We start from the raw sequence: 13,712 nt of genomic DNA, 5'->3' as shown, positions 1-13,712 counted from the left end.
TTCTGTATGCACACATGATGAATGTGTGTACCTGTATTATATTGTCTGAAATCCCATTGGAGACATAGATAGGTGGATAATAAAGAGATAAATCAGACAGACACATATAGTTTTCTTTTCCTGGGGATGCTGCCACTATCTTAGATTTCAAAAAGGATTCCAAGTTTATGATAGTTTGTATGCTCAGGATAAAGTTTCACGGTTTTGATCCGAAATGGATTAACCATTTGGTGAATGTAAATACAAACACACATCCACACACACATCCACAACCACATCACCACCACCACCACCTTCGTGTGTTTCTCAATAAGTACTAAATGCCAGATACAGAGACAAAACTATATCCGGTCATTTACTTCATAAATACTTACTGGGTCATCCAGAAGAGCCTGGAGTTAAGAACTAGGATAAGAGGAAAAGGCTGCCTCTTGTAGGAGATTTGGCTAGAAGTTAGGGTATGTTTAAAGACCTTCATCATATACGTTTTACATGGGCATCATTTTACCGTCCCCATTTCCTTTATTTGGATATTCTCGTCTCTGGCCCCACCATCTCAGCTATTGGACCTTTGTTGGGCCCTAGAGAAGTCTGCATAATATGGAATTTCAGTCTGCAAGTCCCTTATTCATTTTTTTTAGGTTTTACCTAGAAATGATTTGTAAACATGTCTTGTGTTCTCAATTCTGACTAGCTATTCTCTAGTCAAGATACTCCCCTGTTGCCTGGACACTTGTCAAAACCTCCACACTGGTCTCCTTGCCTTAAACATCTTTTGCATCAGTCCTAAATCCCACATAGCTTACAGGAGTTTTTCCAAACACAACTCTGATTAACTTCCCTGCTTAAAAATCATCAGAGATCTTTTATTACTTCCCATAAAAATTTGCACTTCTCAGAATGACAGTAGCCTCCTTTCCCCTTTTATACCTGTTCCCATCTTACTTTTCCAGTATAATATCTCTAATTTTTCCACATACCATATTATTCAGCTACTTTACTTGGTGTCTCTCATTGATTTTATGTACTTTTAAAGCCTCTGTTTCACTCTATTTCTGTTGTCTGATTTGATTTTTGCCATTTTTCTTTTTAGTAACACATTATTAAATGAAGCTGTTTATGATTTGTCAGGCCAAAAGAAGTATTCCCTCTTCAATGTTCCCAGACTTCTTGAAAGACCTTTAGAACTGGACCATTTCCAGTTCAGAAAGGTTTGAGTGAGACCTCTGAGTTGTATCTATTTAAGATAATAAGGTATCTTATATCACTCCTTTAATTACATTGAGATAAGACTCTCTTGGATGCAATAGACATACATGTGAAGAGTCATTGCCTTCCACTATGTCTGGCCGCCTTCTTTTTTTTTTTTTGGCCTTCTTGACATAGGCAGATCTGAACTTGGGAAAGGATTATATTATAACATTGGTTTAGGCTTTCAGAGTTGATACTCATTGTTCATCTCTTAAACAAAGTACTTTCAAACTTCTTGTCCACTCCCCTGGCAACTCAGCTTTTCATCTTAGATTTGATCCAAAGGGAATGAAGCTGATGCAGAACTTGCCATTTCCCTTCCTAAGGGAGCCAACAAGGATGTAGGGTTTTTAACTCTAACAAAGTTGAAGAATGAGGGTGTGGATAATCTGGAGCAGATCTGAAATGGGGTTATAGAAGAGGATGCAATTGTCAGTGTCAGACTTCATTATGGAATCTGTCAAGCAAGGGGGTCTCTTGGAGAAAAGGACATTCCCGAGAGGGGTTATAAGAAGAGTTAGCGCTGAGGTGGGTGGTACCATATCACATGATCAACACATTTATTTATTCACTTATTCAATAAAACTTCATGAAAAAATTAAAAATGCCTTTTTCATGTGTTTTTGCCCTAGATTTTCCTCTTTGTTAATTCATAATTTGCCTAGAAAAACCCTATATATTTTTTCAAGATGAAATAAAAACATTCTCCCCTTTGTAGAGGTTTGTCCGATCTTTCCAGGACAGTTCTGGCAAGAACGGATTTGCAGTCCCCAGTAATCTCTTGCACTGAACTTTATTATGGTATGTATAAGTCTACAGTCTAATTGTGTATTTACATGCCTTTATCCTGGCACAAGATTGTGAGTTTCTATAAAGAAATGACCATATTTAACATATTTCTCAGTCTTTAATCCACAGCATTGCTTCTAGTACAAAGTAAATGGTGAACATCCATTTGTATCGTGAAGAAGCCTGATGGTCTTCCCACTGTATTAGCATAGACTAGGAATTTTCAGTGTTTGCTGAGGGTAGCAGGTTCCTATGAGGCTATAGAAAGTGTCTTTTTTGATACCCAGACCCTGCGATATTTCATAATTACATCAGCCTTGGTATTTCCCCCTCAGGACCCTGAGCATGGCCTCCCTGATGGGCTGGGACTTGACATTGTAGATGATGGGGTTGAGCACAGGGGGCACCAGCAGATACACATAGGCAACAAAGGCATGTACAATGGGGAGCATGTGCCTCCCAAAATGGTGGATCATGGACATGGTGATACCTGGAATAAAGAAGACAAAGACAGCCAGGATATGGGAGACACAGGTGTTGAGGGCCCAATGAGCTCCCTGGGAGAGGCCAGCCCTAGGACCGTGGGCAGGATGAGAGTGTAGGATAGGACAATGAGCAGGGAATCTATGCCCCCAGGGGACAGTACCACATAGAACCCATAGAGGATGTTTATGGTAATGTCAGCACAGGCTCTTCTCATCACGTCAGGATGGAAACAGAATGAATGGGATAAGAGGGTCTTATTAGGGCAGAAGTTCAGACATTTAAGTAGGAATGGTCCTGGGAAGAGAGACAGGGTAGCACAGGCCACAATGGCCAGCGCCATCCTGATGATGACATTGTTTGTGAGGACAGCTGCATAGCGCAGGGGGTTGGAGATGGCCACAAAGTGGTCAAATGACATGGCCAGGAGCACTGAGGACTCCACCATGGAGAAAGAGTGGAGGAAGAACATTTGGACCAAGCAAGCATTGAAGCCAATGAGCTAATGGTCAAACGAGAACACAGCCAGGGTGGTGGGCATTGTGGACAGGGTGAGGCCCACAACGGTGACCACCAGTATGGACAGGAAGTAGTACATGGGCTGGTGCAGTTTGGGGGTCCTCCTCACAGCCAAGAGGATCAGGCAGTTTCCAGTGAGGGCTCGGCTGCTCTGTACATGGAGGAGAAGGGGATGGAGATCCAGCCATGAACAACCTCCAGCCCTGGAATGCCAATCATCAGGAAAGCAGGTGGCTGGAAGAAGGAGATGTTGCCAAAGGACCAGGAAGGGAGCATCCTTGTGGGATAGAAGAGGTCTCCAGAAAGATGTGATCTCTTCAATCTGGGTAGACACTTAGAGAATCCAGGATGATAGGAAAGAAAAATCTAGTATTGAGTCCCAATTCTAAAAATCAATTCTATAACTGGTTATACTATTCACCAATATGTTTAAAACCTAATAATGATAACAATTTAAATCTTCACTGACTCCCTATTATATTATATTTCATATACTATGCTAATGCATTTACCTAGATTCTCTCACTTTATTATAAAAATCATAAATTTCTTTTTAAGGCTGTTCCCTCTCAGCCACAGTACTGGGCCCTAAGAGTCATGTCACTATTACATAATCTTATCTATCCTGCAAAAGTTCATCATCCTTAACATTGAGCTCTGGTATGACTGACGAAATGAAATTTCTCTGCAGGAAACAGTGATTAGAGTTCAGAGAAACTGGTCATTGTCTACTTGTTGGCCAGATTGAGGATGTGTTATTTCCATGTGCATAGGGAGAAAAGGAGAATACCTGTTTGGAGAGAGATAAGGATCATTGAATCAGATATGCAGAAAGAGACAAAGATGAGAGTTCCTGTAGTCCCATAGAAAGAGTGTCTGAAAGAGTGAGAAGCTGCTTTTTTTCCCCCATGAAGATGGCTTTGCACTTCCTGAAACCACTTCCTAAGGTCACATGTTTTTCTTGCTCTTGACTTTTGTATGATACATTTTTGAGTATAATAAATTGATTTGCACTTAAGCATTTTTGACTGAATTTCTCCATCTCAGAATCAACAGAGACTTTGGACAAGGCCGTCTTCCCCCTCCTATTATACAGATGAGGAAACTGAGACTCAACTCTAGTGGCTGACTTCTGAATGAACGGCTCATATATTGTAGTCCTGGATGTTGAATCTGAGTCTCTCTCATTCCAAATCCAATATTCTTTTCTGTGACCTCTTCTTTAAATGAGACAAAGTATGTGAAAAATTGTCTTAAATGCAAAGCACCACAGACATGATTTTTGTTGTTATTGTCTAACATGTTGTATATCTCTAAATCTTTCACTGTATATTATTCCTTTAATCTTCACGATTATCCTGTGATGTAGACCCCGAAGGGATTACTATCCCTACTTTAGGGATGATGTAACTGAGGCTCAGGGAAGAGACTGGTTTATGTTACTCCCTTGCTTAACACCCTTCAATCATTCCCCAGTGCACTCTGATAAAATGCTTGTGATATGATGACATATGATGATATTGACCCATCATTTTTTTAAAAAAAATTTTATTGGAGTATAGTTGATTTACAATGTTATGTTAGTTTCAGGTGTACAGCAAAGTGAATCAGTTATACATATACATATGTCCACTCTTTTTTTTTTTTTTTTGGATTCTTTTCCCATATAAGCTATTACAGAGTATTGAGTAGAGTTCCCTGTGCTATTAGGGTTCTTATTAGTTATCTATTTTATATACAGTAGTGCGTATATGTCAGTGCCAATCTCCCAGTTTATCCCTCCCAACCCCTACCATCTTGTATCTGCCTAACTCTCCACGCTTATCACGTAACGGACTAACGCTTGCTCAGTATTCTTTAACGACACTGACCTTATTTCAGTTTATTAAAAAAGCCAAGTTAGTTCTTCACTTTGGGGCTTTCCTGTTCATCCAATATCCCTCTCTTTGCTTTTCTCATGGCTGGCTCCTCAGTCTTTAGATCTTAAATATCATTTTCCCAGAGACCATTTGCGATGACTCTCACTAAGTAGGTGCCCAGAGCCCATTATCCTTACCCCACACGTTCTTAATTTCCTTTATACCATTCTACACATTTTATAATTTTATGATTGCTTCTTTCCTTGAAATCTTTTGTTCTCTCTTGCTAGACTGTATGAGCCATGAATAGAGCAGCCATATGGTTTTATTTGCTGACACATAGCTCTTGCATAGTGCAGTGCCTGGCACAGAGCAGATTCTCAAATATTTGCTTGTTTGAATAAATAAATGACAGAATCAATAATCAAACTACAAACTCATGGAAGAGAGGAAATAAAAGAAAATTTCTGTTTCCTTATCCTCCAGATACTAGGATCAGTGGTTGATTTTGAAGAAGAGTGTGGTTGAGGTCTTTCCAGACAATAATGCGTCATAGAATCAGAAACACATTTGATTTATGGATGACTGGGCATAGAAGAAATTTCCAATGAAGTGTTTGGTTAAATGTCTGAAAAAATGAATTCATAACAGGTCAACAATGAATCTCAGGTATTTGGGTCTATCCATACTCTGCTTTGAGAAGTGTGATGGGGGCTCTCACAGACACTATGTGTACTTACAATCTTACCATTGGATGATCTGCTTAGAATTAAAGATAATGGATGTCTTTTCATCAACTCATTCTATCTGCCCAATATGCCTTACATCTGTGCTCTCCTTCTCATTTTTCAGCCCCTAATTCAATTGCTCATAATCTCATCATTTCTCTTATGGTTTTCTTAGGGTGGCTGCTTGGCTGGTATCATTTCTCTCCACCACTCCCCTCCTCTTGCAGATTTCTTGAACTGCTTTAATCAGCTCAATTTTCCTAAGGCACCGTATTGAAATTGGCATATCCCTGCTCCACTGAACTTCTTAATCATTCTCTAGGCCAGTCCATCAGTGCATTCAGCTGGAGCTCTGTACTGTCACTTGGATGTATATTCCTTCAAGGCTCTAGCATCTCTGGGGCAACTGCAAGGGCAGAGACCCTTGGTTTTCTTTCCATGGTTTGTAATTTCTGGAGTAAAACTATCATACAGCATGAAACAGATATGATGCATTTCAACTTATTTTAATGTAGAGAATTAGAGAAGAGATTTCTGGACCCAGCTATGCCACTATATCATTGAGTTGTGCTGGTTATATAAGACACATATTAGAAAGTAGTCAAGTTTTGATGAACAATGAATTCCCTCAACTCTGAAACAACATCGTGAGACAGATGTTTCTCCATGTATATCAGTGAAGACACTGAGGCTTGGAGAAGTCAAGTGTCTAGTGGGGAGAGAGCGTAGAATGATCTAATCTTGGTTCTGTTTGCCACAAAATACCTTGTTCTTCCAAATCTGTTTCTCACAGATTGCACCCTGGTGCCAGGCTTACTAAAAATTTGTCAGTTTCTCCTTATGGTGCTCAATTTCCTCACCTGTAAAAGGGAACTGGACTAGATTATCCATCTTTCTAATTCTGGCATTCTATGATTGCAAGATCCAGTGGTCCTAAAATAGAGTTATTTTTTAATTTCCCACCTCTTTACTTTATTCTGTTTTTTTCCCCTCCTCTAAATACCCTTCCCCTAAGGTTTTCTTGCCCCTAACCTTTTGTTTTTGCTAAACAACCCTCCCCCACGCCCAACTATTTCTTTCTTCCCTGCTGTTTGTTCATTCATGTCTCTTAGAGACCCCATTCAATCATTCCGTCACTTACATGGTAATTTCTGCTTTCTCTCTCCTCTCAGCTAGCTTGAGCCTCCCAAGAACAGTAATTCTGATTTATATTGATAAGGCTCCATTCAGCACAATGTATGGTATATCTTGGGAATTTGGTTGTTTTGATGAATGAATGAATGAAAATTTTACTAGAGAGATTTGCAGACTATGCTTGTGTGTTGCCAAGCATGAACATTTCTCTTTTTCTAGAATGGCAGCCCAGAAAAGATTTTGCATCCTCAACCATTACCAATTCAGATCATCAATATAGGTGTCATTCTTAGAAATAAAGTCTGGGACTCTGAGCCCTTCTCTGAGCTAATCAGAAGCCTCAGCAAGAGACTCTCCTTGATCTCTCCCTCATGCAGAATATGAAACTACCATTGAGGATACTCAATACCCTCTGTGTCCATATTTCTCTGCTACCTCTGCCTTCTGTCATTTATTTCTATTTGACTCTTGTTTTGGAGGAGGAGAGGAGGAGGTAAAAGAGGTGCCCTCCAGGACTCTGGGCATAGAGAAGGGTCTGAGTCTCAGTCCTGGCTACTCACCCTGGCTGCTTCCCCAGGCTGTTTTGTTGTACCATATCCTATAGAAGCCCAGGAAGACCCTGCAGCCAAGACACTCCCCTTTTATGCTGCTGCAGGGAAATGCAGCCCATCTCCAGGGACATCAAGCTTTGTGTCACAGAGAAATTACTCTCTGCTGAGCTTCACCCCTGGGATGGGAACATGTGATGAGAGGGTAAGGAAGATGGAGGAGGCTGAAGGGAGCTCTCAGGAGAAAGGAAAACCCAGGGAGATTAGAGGCATGAGCCATCAGAACTCTCGGGAATGTAGAGACTCTGGTTATCTAGCCCAGCCCTCTCTAAGACACGCTTTCAAAAGGTTCACTGACATGCTTCAGTGACCCATCTGTACTGTTCACCTCATTTTTAAAAAGAGTATCTTTCTATTTTCTGGAAAGAGGCAGAGTTAGCCAACATGGGGGTAAGACTACTTGTGACTAATAACTAGATGGAACCCTCAGTAGGTCATGAGAAAAGAAGCAATGCCTATGTCACAGAAGGAAAGATGCTTTTCACCAAAAGGGCTTTTAAGAACTGAAGGAACATGATGTTTGGACATGGATATTGAGATAACTAACCAAGGTTTTGGAAACCAGGAAGTGGTAAGTACTCTGAATACCCTCGTAAGACATATACACATCACAGAGTGGGAGATAAAGTCCTCAAACATTAGGCCGCCTGACACATCAGTGAAGTTCTTATAGGTTTAGTGTTCTGTGTCCTGTCAGCATACCTTCTCCAAGGCAAAAGGCATGTTATTGCACCTTGTCCTTCCTGCTGTCAGCAAAGAGGCACAGCACCTGTTAGTCTTCCTTGGATTTTAGAGAGAGCACATATACCCTTAGGAATAATTCAACAGGTGTGTAGCAGGCTGTCAGTTTTGAGAGGGCCTAGAACAAGAGAGGCTTTGCAGCAAGTGATGCAAAAATCTATGTCACTTGGGCCATATAACTTGGTAAAACCATGATGCCTGTTGTATCTGTGGTAAATAAATATGTGTGAAGTCTCCATAAAGCCCTAATAGGAGAGGTGCAGCACAGACTCCTAGGATTCTGGAGCAAGGCCATGCTGTCTCCAGCAGAGTCTTCTCTGTTCAAAAGACAGGTATAGGAATGTTACTGGACCCTAATAGGAATTAAACACTTGATCATGGGACATCAAGTGACTATGTGACTAAAATTGCCTATTTTAAATGGCTATTGTCAGGCCTACTCATGTCGTAAGGGTGAGTACGGACAGTACTATGAATTATACTGGTACAAGTTTAGCAGGCACAAGTGAGTTACATAAACATGTAGCCTAGACTTCCTGTTACCTGTCTCTTTTGCATCAATGCCTCTTCCTCAGCTGTACCTACAGTCTCATGGGGATTTCCCTATGTCTAACTGATGGAGGAGGAAGTAAGCTGGGCCTGATTCACGGCTGGAGTGGCCTAATATGTAGGTAGAAGTAAAACAAATAGTGCTGCCTCACTACAGTTTTATTCAGAGGTGGTCCTGTAGAATAGTGAGGAGGCCTGAAAGAAGAAATATTGGAAGATGGAAAACAAAAAAGTCTGGGGAAGATATGTGAATGGCTATATGAGAATGTAACTAAAATGTGCAAATCTATGTCTCACATTAATGCTCACCAGAGAGTCTCCATCCTAAAGGAAGCGCTGAACAACCAGGTAAACAGGATGACAGGATGACACATCCAGTGCCCAACAAGCTTCTGTCCCTCCTCACCCCAGTGCCTGCATGATGGGCCCTTATATCGAGTGACCAGGGTGACAGAGATGGAGGTAAGCAACAGTCCAGTGAAATAAACTCCCTTTCCCCAAGGCAAATCTAGTTACTGCCACTGATGAATGTCTGACTTGTTAACATTAGATGCCAACACAAATAAATTGCTTATAAAGGTGGCACCTTCCTTAAGGAAAAGGTCTGGGTTGCTTGCTGTTGGGTAAGAAGTCTGACCATGAAAGGGTGGAATCTAGAATGGGTGGTAAAAGAGGGAAATTATGAATATTAATTTTACCTTGGGACCAGTCAGAGTAATGGGACCTCTAGATTGTTCCTCTGTAGATTTGGTCATAAATCTTTTTCCTTTCCTTCTCTTTCTGAAATTGCCACCACCATGAAGGATGAGTGATGGATGCAGTTAACTTAGTGTAAACCTGTGATCCGAGTGATGCCAGGTGAAGAGTGTGGTGTACACCGAGCACCCCTCCCATAACCCTCAGCACTCACTTTTCTATCCCGACAGCATCCTCCTGCATCCCAATTATGAGTCCCCACTTGGAGGGTTTCTTTCCGTCACACAGGGGCAGACATGAAGTGCTAGGAAACAGCTTTCAGCCAATGACAAACGGGAGGGTAAATATCTCACCTTCCTGGCTCCACAGTGGTGATAACTCTGCAGCATATTCTACACTGTGTTTCCAAATTACTCCTTGGGTTTCACCCCTTTTATTCACAGAGGTAACACGTTCAATCACTCACCCTTACTGGTTTGCTTACTTCTCTCTCTCTCTATTTTAACAATACTTCCTGGAAAGACCTCTTGAATAAACTACTTGTAATTAAGTCTTGTCTCAAAATTTGCTTCTGGGAGAAATCAACCTAAGAGTCTTACATACAGTCCTACGAGTTTTAGACTTTAGGAAGAAGGCATTTTCCAAACTGTGTACCATTTAACTTCTCAATTTTCCTCTTCTTATCTCCACCTTGATTTCCTCTGTCTAAGAGTAGTCCCCCAAACTTTGACCAATGGTCACGGGGATATTTTCTTTAAATTTCATCACAAACTATAAAAAATAGGGGAAGAAATGAAACTTTAGGAACTATATTTGCTTAAAGAAATGTACTTTATTTTGGATTTCAAGAACCTTGTTATTTCTTTTCCTCATTTTATTATCTTATCCCTCTTGTAGTGGAATGAAGGAAGTATTATTATCCCTATATTTCAAATGCAGAAACTAATACTCTGACTTGAGAAAGTGTTTTTCAAAAGAACACAGGGAAGAAAATAATATCAAGGTCAGTACTAGAGTCTAAGTCTTCTGATGTCTAGTCTAATATTCTTTCCATCGGTTCACAGCCTTTTTCAACTTAATAAAAAACTCTAAAGTTTCAGCAGACCTAGAATACTGAGTTCTCTTCTGGGTGTGGTTCTGCCCTTTTAGTCTTTGGAAAATTCACTCTGGCAAATCATCACCAAGCACAAATTCTCTGCTGGGCCTTTACTTCTAGGAGACAAATAAGAAAAAAAAAAGTCCTTGATATGGGAGTCACTGTAATTTCATTATCACTAGAATATAAAGTAGAAGATAGTAAGTGCTGTATAAACATACAAAGATTCCTTTAAGATCTCACTTCAAAATCCCATTTGCTCTTTATAGTGGAGCATGACCCACTGGAAGCAGCACCATACTTGTACCCAGGAAGAGACCCAACTCCCTTTGCATATACTATATTTTTAAAAGTTCTGCTTGCTTGAGCCCTGCCTTCTACTCCAGCCTCATCTTTTGCCACTTCTCTTCTCTAATCACACTAAACCATTTGTTCTTCTAAGAAAGCAAACTTGCTGTTTCCTCCATTTGCAGTATCCTCTCCTACTCTTTCTCCACTTGCCCCAAACTACTCCGTATTCCCGCATCAGCATAATATACTCTATTTTTCAAAGGATCTAGCCCAGACAGAGCCTCCAGAAAACTCATAAACTGGACAGTTCTACTGGTTTTTTTTTTCTTACACATCCCTGTGCTTACCCTGCATCAATAACTTATTACTTGTTATCATAGCTGCCTACTTATTTTTCTCTTTACTCAAATAGGCAATGAGGTTCTCAAAGGCAAAAATTTGAGTCTGGTTCATTTCTGAGATCTCAGAAATTAGCCAGAGATCAAACATTGGTTCTGATGAATAAATGAGTGATTAATACAATAACAACAAGAGAAAACTTTTATTGGTATTTACTATATGTTGTACATTACGTTCCACACCTTGATCCTTATAACAACATTATAAGATAAACACTATAATAGTCCCATTGTAGAGAAAGCCAAAGCACACTGAGGTAAATAACTTGCTCCTCTGCTTACCCAGAATTCTGCACAAACCTTTAACAATGAGCTTATTACACTGTATTAAACACTTTCTTATTTGGGCCTTTTTTTTTTTTTTGCTGCATTGGGTCTTCGTTGCTGCCCGTAGGCTTTCTCTAGTTGTGGTGAGCGGAGGCTACTCTTCGTTGCAGTGCATGGGCTTCTCATTGCAGTGGCTTCTCTTGTTGCAGAGCACAGGCTCTAGGCATGCAGGCTTCAGTAGCTGTGGCACATGGGCTCAGTATGGTGCCTTGCGGGCTCTAGAGCGCAGGCTCAGTAGTTGTGGTGCACAGGCTTATTTGCTTCGCGGCATGTGGGATCTTTCTGGACCAGGGATCGAACCCATGTCCCCTGTATTGGCAGGCGGATTCTTTTTTTTTTTTTTTTTAACATCTTTATTGGGGTATAATTGCTTTACAATGGTGTGTTAGTTTCTGCTTTATAACAAAGTGAATCAGTCATACATAAACATATGTTCCCATATGTCTTCCCTGTTGCGTCTCCCTCCCTCCCACCCTCCCCATCCCACCCCTCCAGGCTGTCACAAAGCACCGAGCCAATATCCCTGTGCCATGCGGCTGCTTCCCACTAGCTATCTACCTTACTGCGTTTGTTAGTGTGTATATGCCCATGACTCTCTCTCGCCCTGTCACAGCTCACCCTTCCCCCTGGCAGGCGGATTCTTAACCACTGTGCCACCAGGGAAGTCCCCCTTGGGTATTTTTCATATATATTCAAAGGTGAGATATTTGAAGGGCAAGACCATTTATAAATCATTTCTGTGTTCCTGGTACTTAACATAGGACCTGAAAGAAGTTAGCATTGAGAAAATATATGTGAAATAAGTGAGAGACTAAATAAATGAAAGTCTCTCATAATTATCTATTATTTTTTTTCCCAGATGCCCAAAAGGAAACTATGGGTGGGACTTGATCTATCCAGAAGTTTATTTTTTTGGCTTACCAAACTCTTTTCAGGGTCCCAATCCTGCAGGCATCCTGCATCATCAACTCTGACATTTCCCCCTCAGGACCCTGAGCATGGCCTCCCTGATGGGCTTGGACTTGACATTGTAGATGATGGGGTTGAGCACAGGGGGCACCAGCAGATACACATAGGCAACAAAGGCATGAACAATGGGGAGCATGTGCCTCCCAAAATGGTGGATCATGGACATGGTGATACCTGGAATAAAGAAGACAAAGATGGCCAGGATATGGGAGACACAGGTGTTGAGGGCCCGATGAGCTCCCTGGAAGAGGCCAGCCCCAGGACCGTGGGCAGGATGAGAGTGTAGGATAGGACAATGAGCAGGGAATCTATGCCCCCAGGGGACAGTACCACATAGAACCCATAGAGGATGTTTATGGTGATGTGAGCACAGGCTCTTCTCATCACGTCAGGATGGAAACAGAATGAATGGGATAAGAGGGTCTTATTAGGGCAGAAGTTCAGACATTTAAGTAGGAATGGCACTGGGAAGAGAGACAGGGTAGCACAGGCCAGCCCCATCCTGATGATGACATTGTTTGTGAGGACAGCTGCATAGCACAGGGGGTTGGAGATGGCCACAAAGCAGTCAAAAGATATGGCCAGGAGCACTGAGAACTCCACCACAGAGAAGTGGAGGAAGAACATCTGGCCCAGACAGGCATTGAAGCTGATGAGCCGATGGTCAAACCAGAGCCCAGCCAGCGTGGTGGGCATTGTGGACAAGGTGAGGCCCACACCGATGAGGGCCAGCATAGACAGGAAGTAGTACATGGGCTGGTACAGGCTGGGGGTCCTCCTCACAGCCAAGAGGATCAGGCAGTTTCCAGTGAGGGCCGCAGTGAACATGGGGGAGAAGGGGATGGAGATCCAGCCATGAATGGCCTCCAGCCCTGATGCCAATCATTCAGAAAGCAGATGGCTGGAAGAAGAAGATGTTGGCAAAGGACTGGGAAGGGAGCATCCTTGGGGCACAGATGAGTTCTTCAGAAAGAGGGGACCTCTTCAATCTGGGCAGAAAAATAAGACAAGACAAAAGCATTGGGAAAACACCAGCTCTGATATTAGGTGACATGGGTTCACACACAACAGCAAATATGAAATGTGAAAGAGATTGAAAAATGTACTCCATCTAAAAGCAAACTAGAGAATAAGTATAATTTAAACCCACTGACTACAAAAGTAGCATTTCATACGTGAAATGCTGATCTCTTCACATATTGAAGAAAGCAGTGCTTTCTTTAAAAATGTGAGATGATCGTAAAGAGTCTAATAAAAAATGATCTATTTTTAAA

At 41.5% G+C, this 13,712-nt stretch overlaps 2 pseudogenes; both read right to left on the bottom strand.

Moving 5' to 3' along the window:
* Window positions 1-2,351: 2,351 nt before the first annotated feature.
* Window positions 2,352-3,318, bottom strand: LOC115839450 (olfactory receptor 51I2-like; annotated as a pseudogene).
* A 9,115-nt stretch (window positions 3,319-12,433) lies between these two features.
* On the bottom strand, window positions 12,434-13,429 carry LOC115839428 (olfactory receptor 51I2-like; annotated as a pseudogene).
* Between the last annotated feature and the right edge of the window lie 283 nt (window positions 13,430-13,712).

Source organism: Globicephala melas, chromosome 8 (assembly GCF_963455315.2).
Source record: "Globicephala melas chromosome 8, mGloMel1.2, whole genome shotgun sequence".
NCBI classification, from domain to species: Eukaryota; Metazoa; Chordata; class Mammalia; order Artiodactyla; family Delphinidae; genus Globicephala; species Globicephala melas.
This window is presented reverse-complemented; position numbering and strand designations above follow the sequence as displayed.